This window comes from Euprymna scolopes, chromosome 21 (genome assembly GCF_053919585.1).
Source record: "Euprymna scolopes isolate OS-2025 chromosome 21, ASM5391958v1, whole genome shotgun sequence".
NCBI classification, from domain to species: domain Eukaryota; kingdom Metazoa; phylum Mollusca; class Cephalopoda; order Sepiida; family Sepiolidae; genus Euprymna; species Euprymna scolopes.
In genome coordinates, this window is record NC_136502.1 from 50,670,490 (window position 1) to 50,685,608 (window position 15,119).

At 32.2% G+C, this 15,119-nt stretch overlaps 1 long non-coding RNA gene across 1 annotated transcript; it reads left to right on the plus strand.

Moving 5' to 3' along the window:
* The first annotated feature begins 3,760 nt into the window (after nt 1-3,760).
* On the plus strand, nt 3,761-14,630 carry LOC145242280 (uncharacterized). Its single transcript, XR_013862685.1, has 2 exons — nt 3,761-3,842; nt 12,592-14,630. It is a non-coding gene; the product is annotated as an uncharacterized LOC145242280 (long non-coding RNA).
* The last annotated feature ends 489 nt before the right edge of the window (nt 14,631-15,119 follow it).

The window sequence follows — 15,119 nt, forward strand, 5'->3', positions numbered from 1 at the left end:
TCACTTTTTACTTGTGTTTGTTTTTTGTGTTTTAATATGATGCAGTGTTTGCTGTTTGTATAAATGTGTTATATCGATTTAAATCTAAAAAAGTTGTGAATATGTTCTAGTAGGTGTTGTAATGTTGCAGTGTTTCGTGAAATAATTATTCATGTTTATATGTTGCTGCATTTGCTGTGATGTTTGTGTTTTGTATTTTAACTTTCCTTTTGATGTACGGCTTCCTCTGGTGGTTTTCTTTGTTAAAATGAGGTGCGGGTTATTCTGTTGATGTGTGTACATAAAAGATTGAGATTTGAAGTTGCTGTGTGTGTTTAATGTGTTCATTTGCATTGTATCGATGAACAGGCTTTGTCTTAGCGTCGCCATTATTATCACTGTCGCTGCTCCTGCTGGTTTCTGATTTATTCATGTAAATATGGAGGGATATGCGATGAAAGAAACAGTCAACATTACTCAATTCTGTTAATGTCTTTGTTCATAATTCCTTGTATATAAAAAAAAAATCAAAAATGAAGAAAAATCGGCCTAACAGAAGAAGGGACGACTATATCCGGTCATAATTGTATCGAGTGGAACAAATAATAGTCTGGTTATCAAACCGGATTTCCATTTTTATTGTAAAACAAATAAACAAATTGGCATGAAAGAAAATGTGAAACTTTTTGTAAACAATTTTAATTTTTACATATATTTTACAAAAATAACTTGTAGCGACAGCTATATACATCCGGAATAAACTTCGACAAAGACATTCTAATAGCAATCACCACGCATGTGCATGAAGTACACGTAAATACATAATGTTGTAATTTGCCCATGCGCATACATGCGATAAAAGGACTACGTTACGCTTCGCATGCAGTAATACAACAAATAGTTCAGAATGTTCTAGAACTCTCCTATATAAGCTTTTTTTGCATGTAAATCAAATCAATAAGTGGATACAGTTTTAGGAATAAATATTATCACTGCTCAACTCCATCTTGTGGGACGTTAAACCACTAACATGATTTTGTGCACGTCATACACCTAAATTCTTAGCAAAAAAAATGATAGAATGAACAGGACTTTTTGTTTTGTTTGTTTTTTATGAACATAAAGTTTCGAGTTTTTTGGGGTTTTTTTTTTAACTTATTTAGTTTTTTGGGTTTGTATTACTGTACACATAGATTCGAAAAAGTTGTCAAAAAACAAATATATAACAAATAACTGTTATCAAAGGCAAGATAAGTTACTTTTCTACCTAACTGGATATGTTTTTAGTGTTTTTGTTAATGTAGCAAGCATGTTGTTTTTGTTTGTTTTTTGTTTTTTTATCAATTTTTTAAGTATTATAAATTTCACTAACATGCTGGGGAAATGTTTCATAATTTTCCATCCCGTTGTCAATTTTCATATTGTACGCCTCCCGATACATTGCTCCGTCAACATGAGACCATTTCATATTTAAAAAAAAAATTTTTTTTATTACATTTTCACCCCAAACAAGGCATATTGCCACTTTGGTGTAGGGGGCTACTATCAGGGGCAGCAACTACTGGGGCACTATGTTGGGATTTGGGCAGCAAGATGTCGGTTCACGTTACACTTGAACTTCTGCATGTCAGTACAGTTAGGGAAGCAGGGATCTGGAATGGAATTCCAGAGTCTAGCAGTTCTGGGGACGAAACTATTGGAGTAGAAAGATCTTTTACATCTAGGGATCTCTACTGTGTAGGGGTGGGATTTAGCTGTCAGGTTTGTCGAGGGTGTCTACGTCGTGGGGGCACAAGTGTCTGCAGTTCCTCAGAGCATTCACCATTAAAATACTTGTAGAACAGGCAGAGAGATGCAACATTTCGTCGATGGAACAGAGGTTGAAGCTTAGATGCCAGTTCAGGGCCTATCAGATGTGCGACTCTCTTTTGAACCTTGTCTAGGAGCGAGAAACTAGCAGCAGATGCATCAGCCCAAATGTGACAACAATACTCCATACATGGGCGAATGGTGGCCTTATATAGGTACAGGATACTTTCAGGTGTCAGTAGTTTTTTAGCACGGTAGAGAGAGCCTACCTTTTTCACAGCGGCCCTGGAAATGTTTTCAATATAATTGTTCCAACTCATGTTTCCTGTGAACGTTAGGCCAAGCAGTTTGAAAGATGTACTCTCAGACAGGGAGTCACTGGCCATTGCTATTGGTGGCAGAGAAGGTTTCTTGTAATTATTGAAGGAAACCAGTTTAGTCTTGGCAGCATTGAATGTGACCATCCATTTATGTCCCCATTCCACTACAGATTGGAGGTCATCCTCTAGTGTTTTTGCCATTTCTTTAGTTATGTGTTCATTTGTTTTCCTGTCATGCCTGTTATAGAGCGTAGTGTCATCAGCATATATACCCATCTCAGAGGCAGTTTTGTCGGGGAGGTCATTAATAAATATTAGGAACAATAGAGGTCCAAGGATAGACCCCTGAGGTACTCCCGCATTTATATCACCCTGTTTAGATGTATGACCGTCAAGGACAACCTGGATTTTTCTCTTATCTTAGAAGGATTTAATTATGTTAAGTATTCTACCAGTGATACCATATGATTTAAGAGATTACAGTGAGGATGTTAGATGTGGAACGGGCTTGTCTAAATCCATATTGTTTGTCAGTCAGAAGTTTAGCATCTATAAGGTGCCGGACTAGAGCATGGTTAATTATGGCCTCAAATATTTTGGCGAAAAGTGGGAGGAGGCTAATGGGGCGATAATTTGATGGGTCAGTTCTTTCCCCAGAATTCTTGAATACTGGTACCACAGAAGAAGTTTTCCAACAGCCCGGAAAGCATGATGTATTAAGGCATTTGTTGTAGAGTTTGGAGAGAACTGGAGCTACTTCGGCTGAGCACTGTTTTAATAGCACAGCTGGGATGAGATCAGGTCCACATGCTTTTGAAGTGTCAAGGTTTTTTATGATGGCGTGTACCTGAGCAGGGGTGATTTTTAGATCGTCTAGCGTGGCGTCTGTCTGCAAAGGAAAGTCAGGCAGAGGGTGGTTGGAAGGGTCCAGTGTGGAGTTCGAGGCAAACCGGCTGGCAAGCATATTAGCCTTCTTGGTTGCTGAGCAAACAACCTCGTGATTGTCCCAAAGACACTTCCGTAGTTAGAAAAAAAAAAAATAATAAAATATGGGTGACCGATTTACCAGAAAGTTGTAACTAAAAAGTGAGCACCCCTTTCAAATGTCGAAATGATTTTTTTTTTTTTTTCATAATCTGGTTAATTAGTGTGCAATCAATAATAATCCGTTGAAAAAATTAAAAAACAAACAAACAAACAAAAACTATCAGCATAGAAATTACGCATGGGGGTGATGGCTGTACAACTCCGCCAATTAGACTTTTGAAAAGGTTATTAGGTGAAACTTTCATATTCATATATTCATTCATATTCATTATATCATTATCTGATTTTTGGTAGATTTCCTGAAGCCTTCCTCACCTTCATTTTGTCCGATAAACTAACCCTTTTCTGAGAGAGAGAGAGAGACTATTAATGACTGAGAAAGTGAACACCCCTAGGTGTGAACAGAACTGTATATCTCAGCTCAACAGCAACAACAACTGTCGAACTGATTGTGAAGGACGTATCTCCAACACACCTACTAATACGATGTCACGAACATATTTTCTATTATGTATGAGCGTAGTATGAAAAGCTTCGTTAGAAAAAGGGGTGGGGGGGGGTAGCAAAGTTATGTCCCCTATCGGAACTCACTAATAAAGGAAACCATATATCTTGGCTATAATACATTTCTAAATATGCACGTGAATGTTTACGTGTACGCTACAAACACAAAAATATAAATAACAGGTCTGTATGCGATTTTCTATTATGACAAGCGATAATATTTAAATAATTGTAATGTTTTCTATTTAAACCTCAATATAAGTATGTTTCATGAGCTAAAAAAAGCTGTCCTCCAACTTAATGAGATATAAGATTAAGGGTAAAGATGGGCATTCTAAACAGTTTTTATCTAAAAATCGAATAAAAATAGTGAATCGACGAATATTTATAAATTATTCGGAAGTATTATTGATTGCTCTAAGGGAAGTAACTCTATTTTACTAAGAGATGCATTTAACTATTATGTATTTTAACAACTTAAAAAAAAAAAAATCGTAGAAATTGGGTCCAAAGGATAATGATATTGTCTATTGAATCCTGCAAGTTTTAACGTGTGCACTCGAATTGTAAGCTTTGTTAAGTTGCTTAAATACATAATAATTACATGCATCTCTTAATAAAATTCTTTCCCTTAGGACAATCATTAATATTTCCGAATAACGGTTGTAACATGTTTACACATTTCAAATGTGGTTTTCTACCGACTACATGCGTATATACTGAGTAGATTTAATTCGAAATTTAATAATAATATTAATAATAATAATAATAATAATAATAATAATAATAATAATGGCGCATTATTGGGACGAAATTTCGGAAATCGTAAAACTGAATTTCACATGAAAAAAATGGGGGTGTACACATAGATTCGAAAAAGTTGTCAAAAAACAAATATATAACAAATAAATGTTATCAAAGGCAAGATAAGTTACTTTTCTACCAAACTGGATATATTTTTCGTGTTTTTATTCAATGTAACATGTTTATTCAGCTCGAAAACCATACAGTGTTTACCGATGTATTGGAACATTCAATATCGCGTCTTATTCTCTCTTTAACACGGTAAGTGTGGGATAAGATGTTATAAATAAAAAACCGCATAAAATACTGTTAAAAATTTGCTCAATATATGTTACCGTGACATAGGTTGACATATATTCGGCGGGTTTTTAATAGTATTTTGTATAGTTTTTTTTATTTATAACACCTTTTTTCATACTTACGGTGTTAAAGAGGGTGTGAGACGCCATCTTGAATTTTCGAATACATCGGTAGCAGTATCAGAATTTTTGTAGGAATTTTTGACACCCCTAACACGAAACTGCGAATACAATATAAAAATCTCGTAATTTCTCTGTTAAAAGTGGGTTATTTATTTTCTTTATGGATTATACTTCCAAAATAAACTATTACAGTTGTTTTAAAAGTAATAAAAATATTTTTTTTTTTTAAAACAGTAATGAATTTTCTGAACTCAATATTTTTCAATTTTTAAACTCAATATTTTTAAATTTTTAAATTTTAAAAATCTATCAAAATTTTTCTATTGATTCTATTTTTACGATATTTTCAGGGTCAATGTGAAATTTTATGTTCTTTCCAATAAACCGAATATAATATTTTAGACAAACGTTTTTTTTAAATTCACGCCCCCCCATTTTCACGCCCCCCCATTTTCACGCCCCCCCCCCATTTTGAAATGTCTATTAAAAAGTAAATAATTAATTTATGTTTAATAGGTTTATATATCACAAATTGAAGAGAAAAGGTCAATAAATAATATATTCAAATTTAAAAAAAAAAAAAAAATCAGTTTTTTAGAAATTTACCTGTAAAGTCCGAAGTTTAAAACCTTATTTTATAAGAACACATTTTTTCTTTTTGTCTTTTTTTTTTTTTTTTTAATTAAACCTTGGTCCTTGCTCCTTTAATTGAAAAAAAAATTAGGGCTTGAATTACATTTTTCGAGGAGTTATAAGCTTAGAAAGATAGGGGGTCGAATAATTTACGCCTCTCATTTTGAAATGTCTATTAAAAAGTAAATAATTAATTTATGTTTAATAGGTTTATATATCACAAATTGAAGAGAAAAGGTCAATAAATAATATATTCAAATTTAAAACAAAAAAAAAATCAGTTTTTTAGAAATTTACCTGTAAAGTCCGAAGTTTAAAACCTTTTTAAAAAAAAAAAAACACATTGTTTTGTTTTGTTTTTTTTTTTAAATAAAACCTTGGTCCTTACTCCTTTAATTGAAAAAAAAAATTAGGGCTTGAATTACATTTTTCGAGGAGTTATAAGCTTGGAAAGATGGGGTGGAATTATTCACTATTTTCACGAAATTTCTGACACTGCTAATACATCGGTAAACACTGTATGTTTTTCGAGCTGAATAAATATGTTACATTGAATAAAAACACAAAAAATATATTCAGTTTGGCAGAAAAGTAACTTATCTTGCCTTTGATAACATTTATTTGTTATATATTTGTTTTTTGACAACTTTTTCGAATCTATGTGTACAGTAAAATAAACCCTTATTTATTAAAGAAAATAACAAATAAAATTTGATGAAAACAATCATAAGACACAAGAAAGTTCAAAAGGGAGGTAATTTTCCGTTTCGATTTAAACAAGATGGACACATTTTTTTTCACCTGCTAACACGATTAAAGTTGGTTTCTTTTTAATAATTCAGTAATATTCAGGTAATTTTGACGGCATAATTTGGGAAGCTGCCATTGTAATTTATTAGAAGTGACAAAAACAAATCGGTACAAACCATTGTTTTTTTCTCTGAAAACTCCATTTATCGATTACAAAATTTCGTCCTTATAGTGTAGAAGCGCAATAATAATAATAATAATAATAATAATAATAATAATAATAAAACAGCCATTTTTATCTCCATGCACAATTTTTTAATCGCATTGTTTACACAATCGATCTATTAATTATAAAAAAAAACCAGTTTACTTTATCGAAAACATTTATTTCGATTTTTCTGTGTATTCTCATATTTTGTTTAAATTTTTCAACGTCTAGATTGAAATTAATATTATTTCCTTTATTTATTACTCATTAGCAGATGAACATTTTCACATTTTTAACTGAATAGAAGATATTCAAATTCTTTCTCCATGTCCCCCCCCCCAAAAAAGACCAAACATCAATTGTTGATATTTTTCAGCATCATAAGACAACAACAACAAAATAAGAATTTTAAAAGACAAACGTGAAAGTTTTGCATAATTTATTTACTGATGAATGAGTAAATTCCAAATTCCCTTTTCACACATTTACAATTCATGTGATGCTTGTTGTGTAGAGGATTAAATTGCATGTTTTCGACTCTGACATCAAAATGCGACAACAAAGGACGAATTTACTTATATACAAACAATACATTTATTTATTAACAATAGGAAAACATAAGAGCATGTGTATGTGTGTGCACGTATGATCAGGCATGGGTCTAGATTGTCCATTACAGTTGTTGGAGAAATTAATTGAATTGATCATTGTAGTCATTAATGTTTATGATAAAATTAAATTACGCTTACTTCGAGTATAGGTGGAAATTTGCTCTTTGATGGTGTGTATTTTGGATCAAATGCAAGCTGTGTGCGTTCATAATTGTGTCAAGATGAAAAGAGAGCAAGAGAAAAAAAGGAAATTGAAGGAAAAGGTCAAAATAAAGTGTCTCTGTGTGTTTGCACCAGACACAAACCTGATTTAGCAGTCGTAACAGTTCCTATAGTTTCTTAGTACTGCTATTGTATGCCTTCAGTGAATTACTGATGGTGGTTGATCTGATAAGTCTGGCTCTAGGATATTGACCACTCTAGAAGTCAGGCTTATTCTTAACCTTGCAGGTTGGAACACTTCTTCCTCTGAACAAAAAGTAAACTTTTATTTTTTAGTACTGAAACTAATTTTAAATACAGACTATAATTTCCCCTACTCGATGTCAGTGCCTAAAACTAAATGAAAATTTAATGAACAAAGATCTTTCCCTAGAACTATAGGTCTGTGGGCACAATACCATGAGGCTGCTTCCCAGTTGATTATGCAAATCCCATGAATACATTCAAAACTTTGCAAATACCTTTCATATTTGGATTTGAAAAATAATTCTTAGATTCTACTTTATATGTTTTCAGCTCTTTAATTTTTTATCTAAATTTCCAAGTACGTTGATCCCTCTTCATTGAATAAATTAATTTTATTAATTAATTTAATAACAATTAATTAATGTTGCTAATCTGTGTTTGGCATCAAGTTTTCAAGATGCGAAATTATTAAAAAAATAGATCAAGACTTTTGACTTAAAATAAAAGTGTTTTAATTGAAGTTCTTTAGTCTTTCAGCCATTATTTATCGTCTGAATTTTTAAGTAGTTCTATTTTTTTAGTAATCTAAATACTATTAATTCCAAAACAATCAATGTTTTGCAATATTTTAATACTTGCTACAGTGAAATCTTTTCAAATACTATTAAAATTTGCCGAATGACTAAGTAAATTATACTGAATATCTCAAAGATTTTTTCTTGGAATGAATTTTTGGAAGGTGCTTGCATTTCGTGTTTTTTAATTACTATATTCTTATGAAAGTGATTTTGTGAAGAAGAGAGGAGAAGGGAAGAGAAGATTGCTTTGCTCACTCAGAATTATTTTTTGTATGAGTCAGTGGGAAGAAAAAGAATGACAGAAAGTTGTCAAGGTGTTTGAAAAAATAAACAGTAGCCGATAGGGGAAAAGTCTGGAGACTATGTTAGAAGGGGACTATGAATCATAGTCTAAATTGTTCGCCTTCTGCTAGGTGGATTTTGCTACATGCATTTGGGCTTTGTCAATGAGTAGAATTGGACCTTACCTGTTGACTAATGTTGGGTGTTGTCAATGAGTAGAATTGGGCCTTACCTATTGACTAATGTTGGGTGTTGTCAATGAGTAGAATTGGGCTTTACCTGTTGACTAATGTTGGGTGTTGTCAATGAGTAGAATTGGGCTTTACCTGTCGACTAATGTTGGGTGTTGTCAATGAGTAGAATTGGGCTTTACCTGTCGACTAATGTTGGGTGTTGTCAATGAGTAGAATTGGGCCTTACCTGTTGACTAATGTTGGGTGTTGTCAATGAGTAGAATTGGGCTTTACCTGTCGACTAATGTTGGGTGTTGTCAATGAGTAGAATTGGGCTTTACCTGTCGACTAATGTTGGGTGTTGTCAATGAGTAGAATTGGGCCTTACCTGTTGACTAATGTTGGGTGTTGTCAATGAATAGAATTGGGCTTTACCTGTCGACTAATGTTGGGTGTTGTCAATGAGTAGAATTGGGCCTTACCTGTCGACTAATGTTGGGTGTTGTCAATGAGTAGAATTGGGCCTTACCTGTCGACTAATGTTGGGTGTTGTCAATGAGTAGAATTGGGCTTTACCTGTCGACTAATGTTGGGTGTTGTCAATGAGTAGAATTGGGCTTTACCTGCCGACTAATGTTGGGCTTTGTCAAAGTTTCATCCATTTGTTTACAGTACTTTACCGCCATAAGTGTTTCACCTGCATTCAAAAAACTTGAATAGATGACACAAGTGGGAAACTACCCAATGACTTTCTTTTGATGCAACTCTGGCTTTGGGAAGTGTTGTGGAGCTTCATACCTATGCTGGTTGTTGTAAAAAACTTTTCATCACAAGTCACAACCCACTCAAGAAATGGGTCATTCTTGTTGCATAAAAGAAGGGAAGATGACATTTCATAATGGCGTTTTGTTTGGTTCTTGTTCAATTCATGAGACACCTATCAAGTTTTTTGTCTTCCCAATGTCTCTCAAGTGGTTGGAAATTGTTGCATGTTACACCTAATTCAGACGCAAGTTCTTTAACAGTTGTGCATGAATTGGCTTTGAATAAGGCTCTTAATTGATCGTTGTCAACATCTAATGGCTGTCTACTATGCTCGTTATCTTCAAGATTCTCATCACCGCCATAAAATTGCTTAAACCACCATTGTGCTGTGCATTCAGTAGTGGTTCCTGAGTCAAGTGCTTCATTGATATCGTGAACTGTTTCAGTAGCTTTTCTGCCTAGCTTGAATTGAAATAAGCAAATTATGCAACTATGCTTTTCTTCCCTCTTGTATGCAACATTCTGAAAAGAAGACATAATGGTTTTAAAATAATTTTAATTCAAACAATAGAGCGAATAACGCTCTTTATAATGATATATAAAGTAAAGGTACTATAACAAAACCTTATTTTAAAATGCATCATTTGAAATCAAAATTAAAAATTTTGCAAGAACTTTCTAGTCAACCTAATATATAAAATAATGAAAATAGTTTAGCTGCATAATGCAAGATTTAAATATATAAAACGATTAAAATAGTTTGAGCTGCATAAGACAATATTAAATATATAACAATGCATAAGACAATATTATAAGCTGCATAAGACAATATTAAATATATAACAATGCATAAGACAATATTATAAGCTGCATAAGACAATATTAAATATATAACAATGCATAAGACAATATTATAAGCTGCATAAGACTATATTAAATATATAAAAATGCATAAGACAATATTATAAGCTGCATAAGACTATATTAAATATATAACAATGCATAAGACAATATTATAAGCTGCATAAGACTATATTAAATATATAACAATGCATAAGACAATATTATAAGCTGCATAAGACTATATTAAATATATAACAATGCATAAGACAATATTATAAGCTGCATAAGACAATATTAAATATATAACAATGCATAAGACAATATTATAAGCTGCATAAGACAATATTAAATATATAACAATGCATAAGACAATATTATAAGCTGCATAAGACTATATTAAATATATAACAATGCATAAGACAATATTATAAGCTGCATAAGACTATATTAAATATATAACAATGCATAAGACAATATTATAAGCTGCATAAGACAATATTAAATATATAAAATGATTAAAATAGTTTGAGCTGCATAAGACAATATTTGAATATTTGCTAGTTCGTGCAGGGTGTCCCAAAATGATTTGATACATTTGTTGGTAAAAAAAAAAAAATTGACAACTAAATAAAGAAAATATTTTTTTATTTTTTAAATGTACATAGAATGCTTTTTTTTATTTCACGCAGTCTTAAATCGGCCAAATGCTTTCAATCATTGCTAATAAACGTTTTCAATAACTTGAATCATTTCAGGAGGAATAGCAGCAATTTAAAAATGAATAACTCGGTTTAATACTTTGAAAGATCAATGGTGCAGGCTGAATACTTTCAGCTTCAAATATCCCAACAAGAAAAAATTGCAATCTTGTGGGCCAACTAATATACCTATAAAGAAATCAAATAATTTGGAAACATTTTCTTTATTGTCTGTTTAGTGCTTTTTGAAAAATCTAGAGAAAGTGTGTTTATATACAGAATGTTTTGGAGGCAGTTGAATTGGGGAATTTACTGCATCAACATTGGTGGAGTTCTGGCAGACATAGGACGGCCAAATGCTTTTCTTTTTAATGTCAGTCCAGTAGCTCTAAAGTTAGCAACCCATAATAAAATAGTGTCCCAAATTGGTATGGGCTCATGGCTTTTAAGTTCCAATGTGTCAGACTATTTTGAAACACCCTGTATATAAATTTATTAAAATAGTTTGAACTGCATGAGACAATATTTTGATATTGATTATCAATATTTGATAATTTGTATATTTAATGATGGAATAGTTTATATTGCATAATGCAAAATTTGATGATTTGTTAGTTTGTATATAAAATGATTAAAATAAGCTATTTTATACACAAGCTCCACAGGAGATATTTAAAGATTGTTTAGTTTGTGTATAAAATGTTTGAAATAGTTCAAGCTGTGTAGGACAATATTTTAATACCAATCAGTTGAAAAATAAAATTATTTAAATAGTTTGAGCTCCATAGGGCAATATTTGAATTATTGTTTGTATTTGGTATGATTAAAATAATTTCAGCTGCATAAGGAAATAATTAGATATTTCTTAGTTTGTATATAAAATAATTGAATAGATTTTCATGATACAATATTTTGATATCTGTATATAATATGATTGAAATAATTTCAGCTGCACGAGACAATATTTAGACATTTGTCAGTTTGTATATAAAATGATTAAAAAGTTTAAGCTGCAAAAGGCTATATTTTGAATAGTTTTTATATAAAATGATTAAAATGGGTTGAGCTGCATGAGGCTATATTTGGATGTTTGTTAGTGTGTACAAAAAATAATTGACCTAATTTAGGCTTTTTCATATTACTTTTATATTACTGTATTATTCAAAGCACTAACAATCAAGCACTGTTTCTCACTTTTAAAACTTTGTGAAAAATATTACAAGACTTTTGACATGGAATAAAAATATTGATACAGAATTATTATCTTCTCATACATTTCAGACACAACCATTTTTCTAAGTAATATTTTGTTTTACTTTTTGTCTTCTCATCTATATTGATGTATTAATTGTTAAATTACATTTTTATTTGTTCACAGGAAACAACAGCAAATATTTTTGTACTGTGTGACTCGATAACTATAGACAATGAACTCTGCTTTAAAGAAACACACAAGATTCTGTTTTATTTGTTAAATTAGATTAAATTAATAATTAAAGCTGTGTAAGATACTGACTCTGGTTTATATTATCGTAGTATTTGAAGCGCTAACAGTCAGGCACTGTTTCTCACTTTTAAAACTTTGTCAAAATATTACAAGACTTGACATGGAATAGAAATATCGATTCGAAATTATTATCCTCTCATATATTCCAGACACAACCATTTTTATAAGTTATATTTTGCTTCACTTTTTGTCTGCTTCTAACGCGTATTGATGTATTAATTGTTTAATTAAATCTTTTATTTGTTCACAGGTAACAGCAGAAAATACTTTGTTACTTGTGTGACTCATATTTGACAATAAAATCTACTTTAAAGAAACCTACAGTATTCTAAACGACATTGTCTCTGAAATAGATAAACATTATACAAGATGTGACGGGAGCAACTGGCCTAATAAAAAAGAACTTTAAGAAATATGTAGAAGCAATCCCTGGAAGACGAAGCTGTAAGGAAATACAGATAGCAGCCATAAAGAGAACAATGTCTATTCTTAAAAGAGCTCTCAGATATGAATTTAAATTGTAACAGAATCAAGTGTTAGCCCCAGTAGGGAGTCCCTTGATCTCTTCAAACTTAAAAAAAAAGAAGAGACCCTCTGAGTTGTGAAATTAGATATCATGTACTTATAAGCCACATTTAGATTCCCAAAACTTTAGTGGAAATATTTTTGTGGAAGGAACAATATTTAAACTTTGTAAGAAAAAAACAAACAAACAAAAAAAACATGAAAAAACATACTGGAGATAAACCTCATAATTGTCAAGTGTGTGGTTCATCGTGTTTTACAAGATCTCAACTCGAGATACATATGCGGACTCACACTGGAGAAAAACCATATTCCTGTGAAGCATGTGGTTCAGCATTTACAACAAAACAGAATTTACAGCGACACGTACAAATTCACAGCGGAGAAAAAAATCATTTCTGTAATGTGTGTGGGTCATCGTTTACAACCAAATCTGATCTAACAAGACATGTACTAATCCACACGGGAGAGAAACCATATTCATGTGAAGTATGTGTCTCATCGTTTACAACAAAATCTGATTTAAAAAGACATATCAAAATTCACACGGGAGAGAAACCTTTTTCTTGTGAAGTGTGTGCGGCATCGTTCACAACAAAATCTGATCTAAAAAGACACATACATGTACACACGGGTGAGAAGCCACATTCTTGTGATTTATGCGATGCATCATTTGTAAGAAAACACGAGTTAAAGCTGCACATACGAAAACACACCAGCGAGCAGCCATTTTCTTATAGTGGGTGCAGCTCATCATTTACAAGAAACAATGAGTTAAAGAGACATTTACAAGTTCACACTGAGAAAAAACCTTATCCTTGTAAATTGTGCAGCTCATCATTTGCAACACCATCTAAGTTAAAAATACACATACGAATCCACACTGGGGAGAAACCCTTTTCTTGTGAAGTGTGTGGCTCATCATTTACAACGGCATCTACGCTAAAGGTACACGCACAAATCCACACGGGGATTAAACCTTATTTTTGTGAAATATGTGACTTTTCTTTTACAAGAAAGCAAAATCTAAAGGCTCACCTACGAATTCACACTGGAGAGAAACCTTATTCTTGTGAAGTGTGTGGCTTATCATTTGCATGGAAAAATAACTTAAAGGCCCACATGCAAACTCACAATAGGGAGGGTTTGTCAAGATCCACAAACAGCAAGAAACGTCCTTCTAAGTAAACAATGTCCAAGAATTCTAATAAAAATTAATACAATAATAATAATAGAAATAGGGAAGAACTCTTAATCCCGAAAACCAACTCAAAATGAAATTTTAAAAGAAAGAAGCTATATTTATCTGAAGTTTGCAGCTCATCAGTTTCATATAAAATCAAGTGAATATATATTGGTGGACTTGTGTCTATCTATATATATATATATAAAAGCGAAAATGTATGTATGTATGTACTTGTGTTTGTATGTCTTGCAAAAACTTTTGACACAGGCCACAGATTTTCACGAGATTGGTATAATTTTTAAGCTCGAACCTTCGCCCAACAAATATGGCAAAATTGGCCAAAAACATTAATTCCTTCACCCTAAAATCATCAACTTATTTCTATGTATAATAAAGTAATGTTTGTAAAAAAAACATACAAAATACATTGCAAGAGGAAAAAAAATGTTTTATCTATCCAGTCAATTTCATCTAATGAACTTAAAAAAAATATGGTGCTATTTACATCAGGCTGGTTGAACTAGCTTCCCTTTAAAGGGGGACTTTGGTTGGAATATAAAGTTTACAGTTAGTTTCTATTTTTTTTTTATTTATTTTTTTTTTATTCAATTTTCACCCAAAACAAGGCACAGTGCCACTTTGAAGCAGGGGGCTACTATCAGGGACTTAATTAGCAGGGTCATTATGAAGGGAGATGAGTAGAAAGATGTTTGTTAACATTACACTTGAACGTCTGCATATCAGTGCAGTTGGGAAAGCAGAATCCTGGAAGGGAGTTCCAAAGACCCGCAGTTCTGGGGAAAAAACTATTGGAGTAAAAGGCTTTCTTGCACCTAGGGATCTCTACTGTAAAGGGATGAGACTTAGTAGCTTGTCGGGTTTGTCGGGGGTAGTTACGTCGGGGAGGTACAAGTGTTTGCAGTTCATCAGAGCATTCACCATTAAAGTATTTGTAGAACAGGCAGAGGGATGCAACATCCCATCAATGGGACAGAGGCTGAAGCCTGCAGGAATATGTTTATGTCTTCTTAACTACAGTTCCTGGTATTTCCAAATGGTCACCCATC